Source organism: Lathyrus oleraceus, chromosome 2 (assembly GCF_024323335.1).
Source record: "Lathyrus oleraceus cultivar Zhongwan6 chromosome 2, CAAS_Psat_ZW6_1.0, whole genome shotgun sequence".
Lineage (NCBI taxonomy): Eukaryota > Viridiplantae > Streptophyta > Magnoliopsida > Fabales > Fabaceae > Lathyrus > Lathyrus oleraceus.
In genome coordinates, this window is record NC_066580.1 from 171586214 (window position 1) to 171606517 (window position 20304).

Consider the following 20304-nt stretch of genomic DNA (forward strand, 5'->3'; position numbering starts at 1 on the left):
ATATACTTGATTGGATCCATTTTGGATATCAACCAAGTTATATGATTCAACATATACTGGCATAAGCGCTTAGCAGCCCAAGCCAAAGCACAACATGTTTTCTCAAGCATCGAGTATCGAGACTCACAATCAGTGAACTTCTTACTCAGGTAGTAGATAGCGTATTCTTTCTTCTTTGATTCGTCTTGCTGACCAAGGACACAACCCATTGAGTCTTCAAGAACTGTCAGGTACATAATGAATGGTCTCCCTTCCACAGGCGGAGACAGAATCGGAGGCTCGCACAGATACTATTTAATACTATCAAAATCCTTTTGGCAATCCTCAGTCCAATCATGACGCTGATCTTTCCGGAGGAGCTTGAATATCGCCGCAGATGTGGCAGTCATGTCAGATATAAATCTGGAAATATAATTCAAGCGGCCAAGAAAACCTCGGACTTCCTTCTCAGTTTTGGGCGCAGGCATCTGTTGTATTGCTTTGACCTTGGCAGGATCAACTTCAATACCTCTTTCGCTGACAATGAAGCCCAATAACTTGCCGAACGGACTCCAAATGTACACTTGTTAGGATTCAGACGAAGCTTATACTTCCTCAAGCGCTGAAAAAGCTTCAACAAGTGCTCTACATGTTCAACTTCCGTTCTTGACTTCGCAATCATATCATCAACATACACCTCGATCTCCTTGTGCATCATATCATGAAACAAGGTAGTCATAGCTCGTTGATACGTGGCTCCGATGTTCTTCAAACCGAAGGGCATCACTCGATAACAGAATATTCCCCAAGGTGTGATGAATGTTGTCTTCTCCATATCCTCGGGTGCCATTTTAATCTGATTATATCTGGAATATCCGTCCATAAATGAGAAGACATTGAATTTAGTTGTATTATCCACCAACATATTAATATGTGGTAGAGGAAAATCATCTTTCGGACTAGCTTTATTCAAGTCTCTATAGTCCACACACATTCGGACTCTCCGTCTTTTTTAGGCATGGGTACAATATTGGCCACCCATTAAGGATATGTAGAACTCACCAGAAACCCCGCATCAATTTGCTTCTGAACTTCTTCTTTAATCTTCACTACCATGTCCGGATGAGTTCTTATGAGCTTCTGCTTCACAGGTACACACTCAGGCTTCAACGACAGGAAATGTTGCATGATATCAGTATCTAGACCAGGCATGTCTTTATATGACCAGGCAAAGACGTCGACGTATTCTTGTAGCAACTCAATCAACCCCTTCTTAACAGATTCTTCCAGAAGTGCCCCAATCTTCATCTCACGAACACAATCCTCATACCCCAAGTTGACTGTTTCTAGATTCTCAAGATGCGGCTGAATAATCTTCTCTTCGTGCTCAAGTAGACGGGTAATCTCGTCAGGAATCTCTTCAACATCATCTTCAACATCATTTCACCAATTTCATGCAAAAAGCAAAATGTGAAAATAATTGGGAAAACAAACATTTAACATGAATTTAATGAAAATATCATTGTATTTATGAGCCAACAATGTCATCACTCCTCCTTTTGGCATGGGAGAAGGGTTTTTAAATAAACAGTGAACATTACGTTGACTTATGGACAACTGTTGGAACATCCACAACGTCCCAATTATTGCAGACCCCTCTAGGGATGACAAAGTTGCCAGAATCCTCCTCTACATCCTCTTCCATAATAGCAGCAACTTCCTCTTCTTCAGCGGCGTGGATGAACCCACCACTCTGAAACAGCCCACGCTTGTTGAAAGTGCCAGAAGAATACCCTATGGCAGCCCGGGATTTGTTGTCTTCCATCTTGATCATTTGTCCTAAACCAGTAGCTCTGCCATGCTCAATGGCCAACTTAGCATCATTGTAGGACGCAAATGAAAAAGTTCCTTTATTAGTAGGCTCAACAATAGATAAAGCTTGGAATGACGTCCCAACTTCATCCTTAGCATCTATATAAGAAAAGGAAGATAGATGGCTAACCAAGAGAGCCTTCTCTCCCCCTACCATCACCAGCTTTTTGGTCTTGACAAATTTCAATTTCTGGTGTAGGGTGGATGTCACGACGCCTGCCTCGTGAATCCATGGTCTGCGCAACAGACAACTATATGATGGGTGGATATCCATGACCTGAAAAGTGATTTAGAAATCACTTGGTCCAATCTTGACTGGGAGTTCAACCTCTCCAATCACCATTTTGCGGGATCCATCAAAAGCTTTTACCACCACTCCACTCTGCCTCAAGGGAGGCCCCTTGGTATGTCAATCTAGCCAGAGTGGATTTTGGCAACACATTTAGTGATGATCTAGTGTCTACCAGCATATTAGACATGGCATCATCCTTGCAACTCATAGATATGTGAAGTGCCAAATTGTGGTCTCTTCCCTCCTCAGGGAGATTAGCATCACAAAAACTCAAATTGTTACAAGCGTTAATGTTTGCAACAATACTATCGAATTGTTCTATTGTGACGTCATGATCTACATACACCACACCCAACACCTTTTGCAGAGCTTCACGGTTTGGTTCTGAGTTCATCAGCAAAGATAGCACAGAGATCTTTGATGGCGTTTGTAGAAGATGATCTACAATGTTGTACTCACTCCTCTTGATGAGCCTCAGCATCTCATCACATTCTTCTTTCATTGTGCCATTCTGGAGACCAGAGACAGGAGTTCTTACAACGGTGGCAGGTTTATTAGCAACAAGTGTCAGATTCGGAGCAACAGCAGAATTTCCAACTGGAGGCACAACACAATCAGCAACATCAGCCCTTCTAACGTCAGCCTGGGGTTTCGGTGGAGCCGAGAAAACGCCACCACTATGGGTCAAGCCGCTGACATCAGCGATATTAACAACAAAGGTGGAGGGCAGGGGAACCTCCTTCCCATCTTCCAATGTCACAGCATTGTAACGATAGAGAAGCCTTCTATTTGCTGCCATCATATTGGATGACAACAGGCTCTGGGATTTGGAATACTGGTGGTATCACATTAACTTCATCATCCTCATCGCGATTCTGAAGTATTTCAATTAGACCTTCATCCAACATTTCTTGGATGTCTTTACGGGCTTGGCGACATCCCCTCTGATTGACAGTGCAAACACGACATTTGTCATGGTCGTGCTCATAGTGACTGTATTCACATAACAGTCTGTGCATCTCGACCAACGATTGTCGAATATGGCTGACATATTTGACCTTATATTTACCAGGGCAGCCCTGGACCATGTTGACAGCAGATTTCCCATGCTCGGGCAATGGGTTCTTCTTAACGTTGGGACCTAAGTCCTCGAAACACAAGATACCACTTCTCACCAGGTCTTAAACATTGGTCTTCAGCGGGTAACAGTTTTCCACGTCATGTCCGGGGGCACCGGAATGATAAACACAATGTAGCTCGGGCTTATACCACCACTGAGGATTGGTAGGTGAAGCCGGTGGGTCGCGTTGAGTGATCAGTTTTCTCTCTATCAAAGAGGGATAAAGCTCTGTGTAGGTCATTGGAATAGGATCCAAGGTGACCCTTTTCCTCTCATAGCGTGTACTGGTCTGATTATTGTTTCGAGGTTGGTAGGCTTGATGTTGAGGATGGTGCTATTGTTATTGATATTGTTGATGTTGCTGTTGCTGATTATTATTATGCTGATAGTGCTGGTTTTCTCTAAAGACAGGTGCTATGTGAGCCACCTGATGCTGATTACCGGCGGGACGCACGGTCTTCCTCCTTACCGAGGGTCTTTTGGGTTTAACATGGGAGGTCACAGCATGTGCCTTGCCATCTTTCTTCTTTCCAAACGCCCCATATCGTTTGGCAGAAGATCCTTCTTCTCTAGTCAGGCGCCCTTCCCTGACTCCTTCCTCCAAACGCATCCCCATGTTCACCATCTCGGTGAAATCACAAGGAGCATTGGCAATCATCCGCTCGTAATAAAATAATCTTAAGGTCTTCATGAAGATCTTGGTCATTTCTTTCTCTTCTAGCGGAGGCACAATCTGTGCAGCTAGCTCTCGCCACCTCTGGGCATACTCTTTGAAAGTTTCTTTGTCCTTCTGGGACATGGCTCTCAATTGATCCCTATCGGGAGCCATATCCATATTATACTTGTATTGCTTGACGAAAGCTTCGCCAAGGTCATTGAAGGATCGGATGTTCACGCTGTCCAAGCCCATATACCATCTCAAGGCAGCACCAGACAGGCTATCCTTGAAATAATGAATGAGGAGATGATCACTGTCGGTTTGAGTCGACATCTTCCTCGCATACATAACTAGGTAGCTGAGAGGACAAGTATTTCCCATGTACTTTTCAAAGTCAGGTACTTTGAACTTTACAGGGATTTTGACAGTTGGAACTAGGCAGAGTTCAGCAACAGACTTGCCAAAGAGGTCCTTTCCTTTGAGAGTTTTGAGTTCCTTGCGGAGCTCAAGAAACTGATCATTCATAACATCCATCTTTTCGTATACGTCTGGGCCCTCAGACGGCTCAGAGTGGTAGATGGTGTCGTCTACTCTTGGCATAATATGCACGACATGAGGTGGAACGGCGAGGACCGGGCTAGATGTCAGCAGAGAAGCAAACGTGGGGGCGGGACCCTCATGAACAAAGTTTGCGGGCATCCCCCAGGGAAACTCGGCTGGCAGAGCAGTTGGTGCGAAATGGGCACTGGTAGCAGGCATTGTTGAGGAGGCAATCTCATAGATGACTGTCCTCTGGGGAAGAGTTGAAGGCGTTGGAGACGACTGGCTTTGGGCGGCCATGAAAGACTCCATTAGGGCAGTCAATCTGGCCACTTCCTCCTTGAGTTCTCGGTTCTCTTGCTCTAGCTGATCTATCAGTCTTGAAGTGTTGGCTCGAGTGTAGTACCGGTGAGTCAACTTGTCTTCAAGATAAATGAAGAACACAGAGTTAGACCATTGAACAAGAAGCCTGGAGCAAAACCTGCTTATGGACATGATGCATGCAATGCTTGTGCATATGATTTATTTTATTTATCAGAGGAACTTTAGATTTTTATTTGCAAATATTTGAAAATATTAATCATTTAGACATATATGGAAATATCATAATAATCTCTGGAAAATATTTTTACACCAAAGAAGTACAGTCTTGGTAACCAAATACAATACAAGAGAGAAGGAAAATGAACTTCCTATGGAACCCTAGAAACAATCATCTAAAGATCTGGAGACTGGAAGATAAGTTGCAAGAATCCTTGAAATTCTAGTTATCAGACTTTCGATGTCACACGGGTTGTTATGACCTCCAATTCTGCACAGACAAGAATTATGCAGAACTTAAAAGTAAGTGCAGTAAATAACACAAGTAATTGTTTACCCAGTTCAGTCCAACATGACCTACATCTGGGGGCTACCAAGCCAGGGAGGAAATCCACTATCAGTAGTATTAATTCAAAGCTAAACTCACCCGTTTACAACTTTTCACTTAATCCCTACCCAATGCAATTTCAATCTTACTCTAAGATCAGAGTTCCTACTCACTCCCCCTCAATCACCTCAGTGATTACTACCTTTAATCAATATTAAAGACAATTTTGAAGTCACACTTCAAACAACTCTTGATTGTGCTTAACAGCTTTAATCAAGATACACAGCACTCACGCTTAAAAGCTTTGAGCGACACAACACTTACAACTCAATGAACACCCTATGCCAATGTGATCATCTACGTGATAAAGACTTGGCTTACAAGATATGTCTAATACAAGACTCACAAAAAATACAGCAGTGAAGTATGATGGACACACTAAATCTTCACGCCTCAAAATCCCCAGTTCTGAATGAAGGAACGACTTCCTTTTATATTGCAGTACTTGGGCCTTTGCACTTGTATTCTCCTGAATTTAAGGTCACGCGAGTTCCCCTAAATTCCACATCTTGGTTACTAACAAATAGGCTATTTGTTAGGTTCATTAAATGTAGCTTGGTTGTTGATTTCCTGGATTTTCTCTCAACTGTTGAATCCCTGAAGAATAGCCTGAGAAAAAGCTGAAATAGAAAACTGAACAACCTACAATATAGCATATGCTGTCAGGAATGAATGTCACGACATTCAGCTTGACATCAAGGATCATATGCTAAGTCTGTTTTTCCTGAAAACAGACTGTACAATTTTGCTGACCTGTATATGACCAAAATGACCATACTACAGTAACAGCTTACATTAATAAATGTCAAAGTATCCAATTTGACATTTACACATTTGGCCTTAAGTCAGTTCTGTTATCCTCTTGAAGAACAGACTAAGAAATATACTGAAGTGTAGCAGAACACCACTCTGTCTATTGTTCAGTATATGTTGTCAATGATGAATGTCATAACATCCAGTTTGACATTCAGTCAGTAGGCCTTATGCCAGGTCTGGTATTTCCTTGATAACCAGACTGGAAATAAATACTAAGTTCTAACAGGACACCAGCTGTTCTATTCCTTAGTATCTGCTGACAGGGATGAATGTCACAACATCCAGTTTGACATTCAATAAATCCTGTATTAGCTAATCCTGCAGTAACTACTCAAGTGTGTCATGACATCAGTCAAGACATCAGAGTACAGTTAGATATTCTAACCTACAGTGCAGTCACACATACATACCATGTCATGACATCATTCAAGACATTAGAATCCAGCTAGTGTTTTACCATATAATGCAGCCAATTAAACACCTACAAACTCCCCCTTTGGCAAATTTTTGGCTAAAACACTTTGATCCCAATAACAGAGTTCATAGCAGCAGAATCACACATCTAGCAGGAAATAGACCTAGCTAATACACTCAGAGTGGCAACACACTCACACACATGGAAGTTGAATAAAAACTTCACATAACAGCACACATACAGAAGTTAAATAAAAACTTCTAGTTGCAGCACACATACAGAAGTTAAATAAAAACTTCATCACACATCAGCTGCAGGGGAGGGAATCTTGAACCTGTCATGAATATCTGTTAAAAAAACTGTTGTCCAGGGGTATCATCTGTTACTCCCCCTTTTTGTCAAAAATGTTGCCAAAGCAACACTTTAAATTACAACCCAACATAAACAGAATTACACACAAATGACAGAACTACAGACTTGGTTTTACTTCACAGTTTCAACCAAGTTAGCACCCACTTGATCTTGCTTCACAACTTTGATCAAGTAATCACCCACTTTTGCTTTACAGTAGGTACAGCCATATCAGATGCCATGACTTTGTTTCTGACATCCAGAACCACTCCTACATGAACAGCGTCCTTGAATTCCTGCAGGTGCATAGGCCTTCTCACGTTAGGGTGTCTCCTTACCCTCTTGTTGCCACACTTGTTGCAAGTGGCATAGCTATGATCTGTTGACCAATCAGAGCATAGTTCCCATTGTTTAATAGGCAGAGATATTAAATAATACATCCCAAACATCAGTGGTTGCTATAAGTTCTCAGAGAGACATATTCCCAGTTTGCCCCTTAAGTTTTCAAACTGAGTAGCATCCAGAGCCTTTGTAAATATGTCAGCCAGTTGAAGTTCAATGGCTACATGTTCCAAGGTAATCACCTTGTCTTCCACCAGATCTCTGATGAAGTGATGTCTAATGTCAATATGTTTGGTCCTACTGTGTTGGATGGGATTCTTGGAAATATTGATGGCACTAAGATTATCACAGAACAATGTCATGACATTTTGAGTGACATTGTACTCAGTGAGCATCTGTTTCATCCAAACCAGTTGGGAACAACTGCTTCCAGCAGCTATGTATTCAGCCTCTGCAGTGGACAGAGATACACAATTCTGCTTCTTGCTGAACCAAGATATGAGATTGTCTCCCAAGAAGAAACATCCTCCTGATGTGCTTTTTCTGTCATCAGCACTCCCAGCCCCGTCAGCATCACAGTACCCAGATAGGACAGGCTCAGACCCATGTGAGTACAACATCCCATGGTCACAAGTCCCATTGATGTACTTGAGAATCCTTTTGACTTGATTCAAGTGGCTCACTTTAGGCTCTGCTTGGTATCTAGCACACACTCCAACTGCATAAGAAATGTTAGGTCTACTTGCAGTTAGGTATAGTAGACTGCCTATCATGCTTCTATACAAGCATTGATCAACACTAGGCCCTCCATCATCTTTGGTTAACTTCAGATGAGTAGGAGCAGGAGTCCTCTTGTGCCTAGCATTATCCATACCAAACTTCTTAACTATGTTTTTGGCATACTTTCTTTGGGAGAGAAACATAGAGTCCTCCATTTGGTTGACTTGCATTCCAAGAAAGTAGGTTAGTTCCCCAACCAGACTCATTTCAAACTCAGATTGCATTTGTTGAACAAAATGTGTTACCATTTGTTCTGACATACCACCAAAGACTATATCATCCACATAGATTTGAGCAATCATGATTTTGCCGTCTTCATCCTTCACAAACAAGGTTTTATCTATTCCACCTTTTCTGTATCCATTTGAGGTCAAAAATTCAATCAACCTCTCATACCATGCTCTAGGTGCTTGCTTCAACCCATACAAGGCTTTCCTCAACTTGTATACATGCTTAGGTTGGTTAGGATCACAGAACCCTTTAGGTTGTTCCACATAGACTTCTTCATTCAAGTAGCCATTCAAGAATGCACTCTTCACATCCATTTGGAACAGTTTAAACTTCAGAATGCATGCTACACCTAACAACAATCTGATGGACTCAAGCCTAGCCACAGGAGCAAACGTCTCATCAAAATCAACCCCTTCAACTTGAGTGTATCCTTGAGCTACTAGTCTTGCTTTATTCCTAGTAATTACTCCTTTCTCATCAGACTTGTTTTTGTAGATCCATTTGGTACCAATGATGTTGGTTCCTTCAGGTCTTGGAACTAGCTCCCATACTTCATTCCTTTTAAACTGCTCAAGTTCCTCTTGCATTGCATTGATCCAGTATTCGTCAGTCAGGGCTTCTTTCACATTCTTTAGTTCAACCTTGGATACAAAACAGGAATTTGAACTTATTCCCCTTGACCTGGTGGTTACACCACTATTGGGATCCCCTATGATAAGATCCTTAGGGTGGTCTTTTTGAATTCTGATAGATGGCATTTTGGTGGTTGCATTTACTTCACATTCAGGAGGAGGTTCCTGTACTTCTTCAGACTTACCTGGACTGTCTGTTGAAATGTCAGGGAATGTTTCAACATCCTCTATGACATCGATTCCTTCCTCTTTATCATCCACAATAACATTTATGGATTCCATCAGGACATTGGTCCTGTAGTTGAACACTCTGTATGCTCTGCTGTTAGTGGAGTATCCTAGGAATATACCCTCATCACTTTTGGGATCCAGTTTCCTTCTCTGTTCTTGATCTGTGAGAATGTAGCATTTACTCCCAAATATATGAAAGTACTTCACAATGGGTTTTCTGCCTTTCCATATTTCATACATCGTGGAAGAGGTTCCTTTTCTCAAGGTGACTCTGTTGTGGACATAGCACGCGGTATTCATTGCTTCAGCCCAAAAGTGCATATGGAGCTTCTTTGCATGAATCATAGCTCTGGCAGATTCTTGAATAGTTCTATTTTTCCTTTCAACTATCCCATTCTGCTGAGGAGTTATAGGGGAGGAGAACTCATGACTTATTCCTTCAGACGAGCAAAACTCATCAAACTTGGAATTCTTGAACTCCGTACCATGATCACTCCTAATCCGGACCACACAATTGTCCTTTTCCCTCTGAAGTCTGATGCACAGGTCTTTGAAGACATCAAATGTATCTGACTTCTCTCTGATAAAGCTTATCCACGTGTATCTGGAATGGTCATCGACCACCACATAGGCATATCTCTTCCCACCCAGACTTTCAACCTGCATAGGTCCCATTAAGTCCATGTGCAACAGTTCTAGAACTCTGGAAGTTGTAGGATGTCCCAGCTGCGGATGTGACATCTTGGTTTGCTTGCCCACTTGGCATTCTCCACAGACTCTTCCTTCATCAATGAGCAGCTTTGGAATTCCTCTGACTGCTTCCTTGGATATAATTTTCTTCATTCCCCGTAAGTGGAGATGTCCAAGACGTCTATGCCACAGCTTCACCTCCTGTTCTTCCTTGGCTGAGGAGCATATTGTGGAGAAGTTTGAGACTTTAGGTTCCCACAGATAACAGTTATCTTTGGACCTGGATCCTCTCATAACTTCCTGATTGTCACAATTTGTCACAATACATAGCTCCTTAGTAAACTGAACATAGAATCCTTGATCACACAACTGGCTTATGCTGATGAGATTTGCAGTTAGTCCTCTTACTAACAGCATATTATTCAGTTTTGGAACTCCAGAGCAGTCCAGCTTACCCACACCTTTTATTTTTCCTTTGGCACCATCACCAAAGGTCACATAACTGGTAGTGTGAGGTTGAATATCCACCAATAAATTTTCCATACCAGTCATATGTCTTGAGCATCCACTGTCAAAGTACCAGTTGTTGCACCCCAAAATTTTCCCTCTATTTTTAACTCTAACCAATTTTTTGTTTCACATTCATTTGCATCATCTTCATAGCATAACATTTTTTTCTGTCTTAATATTAGCCGGAATAATTTCTCGGAATTTACAAACAGACTGGTCAAATTAACTTTTTAACTATGCATAAAATTAGTCAACGAAAAAATGTCAAGTTTAAGTTTGCAAATGTCGGTAACATTAATCTGCGGTTCACGTGGTTTAATTTGACATGCTAAAAATATTTTTACGACTATTTTTGGTCATATGTTGATCAGTCTGAGCAGTTTAAACGGACATAATTTTTATTTCAAAATCCGACCAAACACTGTATTTTTCCGAGTCATTTATTTCGCGCTGATTATTTTGACGTGTATTGCTTGACCAGACACTGAAACAGAAAACTGAACAACCTACAATATAGCATATGATGTCAGGAATGAATGTCACGACATTCAGCTTGACATCAAGGATCATATGCTAAGTCTGTTTTTCCTGAAAACAGACTGTACAATTTTGTTGACCTGTATATGACCAAAATGACCATACTACAGTAACAGCTTACATTAATAAATGTCAAAGTATCCAATTTGACATTTACACATTTGGCCTTAAGTCAGTTCTGTTATCCTCTTGAAGAACAGACTAAGAAATATACTGAAGTGTAGCAGAACACCACTCTGTCTATTGTTCAGTATATGTTGTCAATGATGAATGTCATAACATCCAGTTTGACATTCAGTCAGTAGGCCTTATGCCAGGTCTGGTATTTCCTTGATAACCAGACTGGAAATAAATACTAAGTTCTAATAGAACACCAGCTGTTCTATTCCTTAGTATCTGCTGACAGGGATGAATGTCACAACATCCAGTTTGACATTCAATAAATCCTGTATTAGCTAATCCTGCAGTAACCACTCAAGTGTGTCATGACATCAGTCAAGACATCAGAGTACAGTTAGATATTCTAACCTACAATGCAGTCACACATACATACCATGTCATGACATCAGTCAAGACATTAGAATCCAGCTAGTGTTTTACCATATAAAGCAGCCAATTAAACACCTACAATCCTCTTAACCTCCCTCTCATAGGCTGCCTCCATTATTGCCTTCTCTTTGGAGAGTCGATCGTACTTCCTCTTCCAGAACTTGGAAGACTGAGGAAGAAGAGAAGTCACCATATCATCAGGCTCGTCGGTAACCTGATGCTCAAGAAACTCTATTAATGCATCCTTATCTCTAAGCTGCTGAAGTAGCTCCTCTCGTTCACGGATCCAAGCACGTGAACGGTCTTCGTCTCTCAACTCCTCTACTCCTTGGTCACGGAGGGTTGAAGGCCCAGGCACAGCCATAGATATAGGTCTCGGATACTCATAAGGCATAAGATACTCGGAAGCTCTCCTCTTAACCCACGAGGTATAGGGTTCCAAAGCAATACAATTCTTCGGACTAAGCTCTTTCCTTCCCTTCTTATGAATCTTGCGCCAAGCGCGAACCATCCTTCCCTTCAAGCATTGGGGATCTTTACCCTCCTGAAAGAATACACTCTCTAACTGAACGTTATTAGGTTTATCCTTTAGGGGGAACCCAAGCTGACGACGTGCCAAAATAGGGTTGTAGTTAATTCCACCCATGTACCAAAAAGAGGCACATGGGATAATTCACCACAAGAGTCGATAATCTGCACACCATCATATACACGGTTGTACAAAAAGATATCATCATTAGTGAGAGACATAAGCCTCGTGGACCACCGTAGACATCCTTTGTTCTCCTTGAAGGCGACCGTTTGCGGCAAGTGCGAAATAAACCACTTGTACAATAGAGGCAAACAGCACACAATGGTACCACCACCCTTTGCATTCCTCATATGCAAAGAGAAATAAGTGTCACCCAACAGAGTAGGAACGGGATTAAGAGTAGAGGAAATCCTAATAGCGTTCACATCCATAAACTTGTCGATGTTGGGGAATAACACTAGCCCATAGATGAGAAGTATAAATATGGCCTTAAAGGCTTCCTCACTCATGGCCTTCCCATACAAAGTAGCTTGAGCAATGAGGAACTCAGAAGGGAGACCTTGAATTCCACCTTTGGTAGTCATATGAGTACCAACCAGAGATTCGTCTATATGCAACATATCGGCAATCTCTTGAGAAGTAGGAACCCTCTCTAAGCCACTAAACGGCAACTGATCTAGGATAGGTTTACCCACAAGATAGGCATACTCCTCAGGCGTAGGCAAAAGCTGGAAATCCGGGAAAGTGAAGCAACGGTACAAGGGATCATAGAACTGCACCAACACACTCATCAGACCTTCGTCCACCTGAGTAGCCATATAAGATAGAAGCTTCCCATGACGGGCCTTGAAATCCAAGGGATCTAATACATAGGATGTCAAATTCCTTAGCTCTTTCAAGTCGGGTTGTCTGAAACTGTACTTCTTCGTATTCCTTCTTTGTTTATCCATGTCTGAAAATTTGCAAATAGACCTCTTAAGTTCCTTGAAAATTTTCTCATTATTGATGATATGGATGCAAATGGGTGCATTCACTACGCCAAATAAGGGAAAAGAGGGCGCTTATTTTGGCCTATAACAGCGCTTTTAAGCGCCCTCTAATCTGGCGCTGGCATAGGTAAAGACAGCGCTTTGTTCTCCTGGAGAAAGCGCTGTCTAAAGGGACACCTTAGAGGGCGCTTTCTGGAAAAAGCGCCCTCTAAAGTTGTCAGTGTAAAGTGTTTAGAGGGCGCTTTCTGGAAAAAGCGCCCTCTAATGTTGTCAATGTAAAATGTTTAGAGGGCGCTTTCAGGAAGAAGCACCCTCTAAAGTTGTCATTGTAAAGTGTTTAGAGGGCGCTTTCAGGAAAAAGCGCCCTCTAAAGTTGTCAATGTAAAGTGTTTAGAGGGCGCTTTCAGGAAAAAGCGCCCTCTAAAGTTGTCAATGTAAAGTGTTTAGAGGGCGCTTTCTGGACAAAGCGCCCTCTAAAGTGTTAGTTATTTTAAAAAAATTTGTTTGAAAAACAGTGGATATATATTTAATTGGTAACCTGTTCGCATGCTGCAAAAGTGTAAAATTCATATTGATTTCATCCTTTAATCCAATGTTATACACCATTAATCCATTGATATATACAACATGAATCCATTTATATACAACATTAATCCTCCATATATACAACATTAATATATGATTCTTTGATCAACAATATACAACAACATATTCTCAAAGTACTACAATTAAGAGAATAAAACATAGCAACCAACACCCAGTGACCACTGTATCCAAAAGCTGTCTAGTAGTTCTAACCAATACTAAACAAAAACGCCCATCCACCCATGGTGGCAAACATGTTCTGTATATCCAAAAGCTGTCTAGTAGTTCTATCGCACATCCATACAAAATAAGGCTCAACCAAAACAACAGATGGCAGCATAAGTAGTCCCCTGCAAAAAGAACACGTCCAAATGCAAATAACACAGAACTGTCAAAAGGCGATTGAGCAACAAATAGTAAACAATGGCATAAAGTTAAATGACATAGCTAATATTACCTGAATTCCTGCATGGCTGTTAAGGTAAAAATCAAATTCCCTAGGGTGACAAATGCTGGTGTCTACCACGGTTCCTTTGACAATTTAGAACAACAAAATCAGCAAAAAGTGATAAATTCAAATGATAATATATACCAGTTGCGTTGAGAAATATATTGAAAAAACCTGGCATAATATTTCCACTTCTATCGGTCTCTTTGGGGTTGACAGGAAAGAGACGGGTGTGATGTCTCTTTTGGACCACTACAAAAGTAACTTTAGGTAGATACCCATCCTCTATTGAGACACAAGCCTGATGAAAAAAAATTAAAAATTAAACGCAGAGATTTTAGTGGTGTATTTTATGAACGACAAAGTAACAAGAAATCAACTTTGAGAAGTCCTAAATTCTGCCTACAATACAGGGCTGCAAAGTTGATGCAACAAAAAACATATAAAAATATATGGTAAGTACCTGTATCTCCGACCATATTTTTTCTTTGCCAACCTTCAAGTCCGGACTTCTCCAATTATCACATGTAATCGGAATATGTTGTCGAACAAGGAAACCAATGTAACTTGCCAACATTGAACCCTTATCTTTTGAAGATAGAATTGATATATGTTTAGATGGACATGTTCCATTGTCGTAGAGGGATACTTTCAAATATCCAGCATCATCATCTACGCGAATGAGGCTTGACGACAATAGAGCATCTCCATCTAAACAAATATCCAGCATCATCATTTTACCTGTAAAAAAGAAAACAATTAAAATCAGATGACAAATGTAAAAACAATTAAAATCATAAAAGTCATTTTACCTGTAATAAAGAAAACAATTAAAATCATTTGACCTGTACCTTTTTCACTAAGTTCTCTTTCTTTTCTTGGTTGGAATATGTTCTACATGTCTCTTAACAACACAGACGGTTGGATTGATCCAAATACCCTCATTATGATCATTTCTAATATATGAATCATTTGATATAATATTCTCATCTTGATCATTTCTGGTAAACGATTCAATCTCAACATCAATATCACCTTGATCTCCAGTGTTTACATCAATTACTTTGTTGGAAAAAAGAACTATAGACCATTTCGTACTTTTCGGATCATTGACATAGAACACTTGTCTAGCTTGAGAGGCTAGAATAAAAGACTCATCTTTGTATCCCACCCTATTAAGATCCACTTGCAAAAATCCTGACTTATCCATTCTAATGCCGTTATTATTTTCAACCCACTTGCAACCAAATATAGGAATCTGAAACTTCTCATAATCAAACACCCAAATGCGCTCGATAACACCAAAATACGACAGATTTGCAAATTTGGGGTTTAAGTCCTTCACACTTGATATGTGCATTGCTTCAGCTACCACGGTGACACCACTATTCTGCATAGTACTTTTATCATCTTGTTCTTTGGTATAAAATGTGTATCCATTAATCGCGTATGCGCTATAAGAAAAAACATGGAAACTTAGACCATATGCTAAGCATTTCAACCTTTCTGTTATTGAAGCGGGATCTGAATAATACTTTGAATAAATATGATCCTTAAACCAAGGTATAAAACATTGATTGTGCTCTCGTACTATCCAATTTTCATTTCTATTGGGATTTAAACCTCGGAGAACATCCTTGTGAATTTCAACATACGACTCAACCTCATTCTCATTGTGCAGAACATACAAATGCACTTGATCCCGTTCGACCCTTGATACTGCCACGATTTTATTTCCAATTAGATTTTTTCCTTCTTTCTTTTCGACAAGCTGAGACTTGGGGAGTCCGATTGACTGAACATTAGACAAATATTTAGTACAAAACTCAATCGCTTCTTCAACAATGTATCTTTCAACCATACAACCTTCTGGTCGACTTCGGTTCTTCACGTACCCTTTTAATATTTTCATATAATGTTCAACAGGGTACATCCATCTCATATAAGCTGGTCCACACAATTGTGTCTCTTTCACAAGATGAACAACTAGATGTACCATTATGTCAAAAAATGATGGAGGAAAAAACATTTCAAGCTCACACAAAGTAATAACGATTTCTTTTTGCAACATTGGTAAGATCGCAGGATTGATCACCTTACTGCAAATTGACTTGAAGAAAGAACACAACTTAGTTATAGAGCTTCTTACTTTTTCTGGAAGAATAGAACGTATACGTATTGGGAGAAAATGTTCCATTATAACATGGCAATCATGGGTCTTTAAACTCTTTAACTTGAGGTCTTTCATAGACACAAGTCTTCTAATATCTGAAGAGTACCCTTCTGGAACTTTAACTTCACTTAGAAACTTACACAATGTTTTTTTCTCCTTTCTAGATAGAGTATAAGCAGCAGGCGGTAGATATGTTCATTTTCCTTTCTTCAAGGGTCCTAATTCAGTTCTTATTCCCATCGTTATCAAGTCCTTTCTTGCCTTAAGGCCATCCTTAGACTTTCCTTGTATATTGAGTAACGTGCCAATAACACTTTCAAATACATTTTTTTCAATATGCATAACATCAAGAAAATGTCTCACATACAAGGACTTCCAAAACGGCAATTCAAAAAAAACTGACCTCTTCTTCCACCCACTTTTGACAAGTGTGTGGGCAAAAGGCTTGCCAAACTGAGTATCCAAATCTTTCACCTTTTCAAAAATTTGATCACCCGTCAATATAGGTGGAGCTCTGCCTTATTCTGTCTCTCCATTGAACGCCTTTCTCCATCCACGGTAGTGATGATTTGAATTTAAGAATCTCCGATGACCGAGAAAGACATTCTTCTGACCAAACTCCAAGCGCTTCCAATCTGTTTATCTTCACAAACAGGACACACACATTGACCTTTTATGCTATACCCTGATAGATTTCCGTATGCTGGAAAATCATTAATTGTGCCAAACAACATCGCCCTCAAGTTGAAACTTTCTTTCCTATATCCATCATAAACCTCCACACCGGTCTCCCACAAAATCTTTAAATCTTCGATTAAGGGCTTCAAGTACACGTCTATGTCATTCCCTGGTTGTTTAGGTCCAGAAATCAACATAGACAACATCATGTACTTACGCTTCATACATAGCCATGGAGGTAGGTTATAAATCATAATAATCACAGGCCATGTACTGTGTGAGATACTCTGGATACCGTGTGGGTTCATTCCATCAGTAGATAATGCCAAGCGAAGGTTTCTTGTTTCTTCTCCAAATTCAGGATAATCATTATCAATTTTCAACCACTGTGGTGAATCTGCCGGATGTCGATACTTTCCATCTATAATTCTTTCATCTGCATGCCAGGTCAAGTGTCTTGAATCGGTTTCACTACGAAACATGCGTCTAAATCTCGGAATAACAGGAAAATACCACAAGACCTTTGCTGGAGACAACTTGTTCTTATATCGCGAGACACCGCATTTAGGACACTCATTTAACGATGCATACTCATTTCGAAACAAAACGCAATCGTTTGGACATGCATGTATCTTATCATAGCTCATGCCAATAGAGCACAACATCTTTTTGGTCTCATATGTTCGATTGGGAAGAACATTATCCTCAGGAAGCATATCTTTCAAAAGGGCTAATAACTCTGTGAAACTTTTATCCGACCACCCATTGCCCGCCTTTAAGTTGTACAACTTTAATACCGCAGACAATCTTGTGAATTTAGTGCAACCATCATACAAAGGTTTCTCTGCATCACTTACCAACCTCTCAAACATTTCGGGACAATCCTTAAGATCTCCTTCAAGTGCTTCTGCAATCTCTTCAACTCGATCACAATCGTATGTATCTGTGCCACTATAGTTTGAGGCATAGGTCGTACTATCCCCCGGTTCAACATTCTCGTTACTTTTCTCACCATGCAAATTCCAACATGTATAACTTCGATCAATTCCATGCCTCATTAGATGCGATGTCAACTGAACTGCGTCAACCCGTTTCCCATAACAACAACCCAAGCAAGGACATATCATTCTACTGGGGTCTTCGGCGTGCGCAATGGCAAACTTAACGAATTCTGATACCCCATTCTCGTACTCTCTCGACAATCGATTGGAAGACATCCATGTATTATCCATTACTAATTAGAATAAATAAAAAACAATTTCAGAAGAGAAACCAATTTCAGAAGATACTCTGTGCAGGGTATTCATGTCTCCATTTACTCTATCAAATAACATCCATACCTAAACTTCTTAAGTTACTAGCTACGCTATGTACTGGTTGGCTGTTAATGAAGAATTCAAACACATTCGGACCTAGGGCTTGAAATTTAACGCATTGAAATTTAACATAGGGCTTGAAATTTAACGCATGCGCTATCAAATAACATCCATACCTAAAAACCAACCGTCAATTGCCTAATAAACCCAAACAAACGTAGGGCTTGAAATTTAACGCATGCGCTATCAAATTTAAAATGACTATGAATATTGAAACTTTACAGGTTGAAACAAACGTAGCATAGACAACAATAACATAAAACTGAAATGGGGCAAAGCTAAAACAAAGCAATAGTGCAAGAAATAGGGCAAAGCTAAAACGAAACAAACGTACCTTTGATTGGTAGAAGGAGGAAACGTCGTTGATCTAACAAAGGTGGAAGGAGAACGCCTTAGAACCCTAACGTGAAAAAGAACGAAAATAACAGAGAGTGAAATAACAAAACGCGCAGTATGTTATAATTTTAATGTTTACTAAAGGGGACCTTAGAGGGCGCTTGTGGAAAAAAAGCGCCCTCTAAAGGGGGCCTAAGAGGGCGCTTATGGAAGCGCTCTCTAAGGCTTTCCAGAAGCGCTTTATAAGATGGAAATGCACATGGACTTATAACAACGCTTTATTAAAAGCGCCCTCTAAAGTGCGCTGTCTATTGCTCCTTATTTTTTCGCTTCACTTTAGAGAGCGCTTTTGTAATAAAGCGCCCTCTAAAGTGCGATGTTGTACATGGACTTAGAGAGCGCTTTCTTAGAAGCGCCCTCTAAGGGTATCCTTAGAGGGTGCTTTCATAAACGCGCCCTCTATTGGTGTCCCTCCATTTCCTCCTTATTTTTTCGCTTCACTTTAGAGAGCGCTTTTGTAATAAAGCGCCCTCTAAAGTGCGCTGTCGTACATGGACTTAGAGAGCGCTTTCTTAGAAGCGCCCTCTAAGGGTATCCTTAGAGGGCGCTTTCATAAACGCGCCCTCTATTGGTGTCCCTCCATTTCCTCATTATTTTTTTGCTTCACTTTAGAGGGCGCTTTGTTACAAAAGCGCCCTCTAAAGTGCGCTATCTATTCCTCCTTATTTTTCTCTTCACTTTAGAGTGCGCTTCTTTAAGAAAGCGCCCTCTAAGGTGCGCTGTCTATTCCAGTTTTTGGCGTAGTGATTAATGCATGGATGCAACAATCACACTCAAGGATCAAGCAAAGCACACCACACAGAGGTAATGGGATGGATCAAGCCATCCTTAATATCAACATCCATTTTGGTGGATTATGGTTTACACCTTATCAACACCCAAGTTCCATTGATATTAAGGATATACAAGAACGGATCAACCATGAATCAAGGGTTTGTTACAAGTCACGAGCATGGAGTCTCGGTTAAGAACCACCCAAAGGGAGTGTACTAGGGTTTAAACCTGCCAAACATGTTCTACAAGAGGTTCCCATAGTCATCATCCCATCTTTCGGATATTATCGGATAAATGACTACTCGTATTCCAAAAAATATTCTCAAGAGAGACTCTTATGAGTGTAGTATCGCGTAACAATCATATCAAATCTTACACTTGAACGACCTTCACACTATATTCTAAAAATAGGCCAAGATGGGCTTGGTAAACTAAGGTCCTTGGCTTCTAAGGTCTATATTGGAAAGAGTAATGCCTAACCACGACTACTTGTGTGACATTATTGATCCCAACATAACCTCCACCAACTCAATGGGCTTGCAAGTAAACTTGCTAGGGAATAACTTCACACAAGTCAACAAGACTATGCCATTCTCCTATCCTAAGTGCACTCGAGTTCGGGTATAGAACTCATCTCACAAAGATCACGAAGCATACAAGGAATTAATATATCAAGCAATTCAATCATTACATACAATACAGTAATCCCAAATTGCACAAAAATATGTCACAAAAAATAATATACAATACAATACAACAAGTGTGAAAAGTAGGCAAAACCCACTAGGCAAATATCCCCAGTAGAGTCTCCACTTTTCTGTAGCGGGGTATTCGTTACCTTTAGATTTATTGACTAAATCAAAAGTAAACCATACAAGTC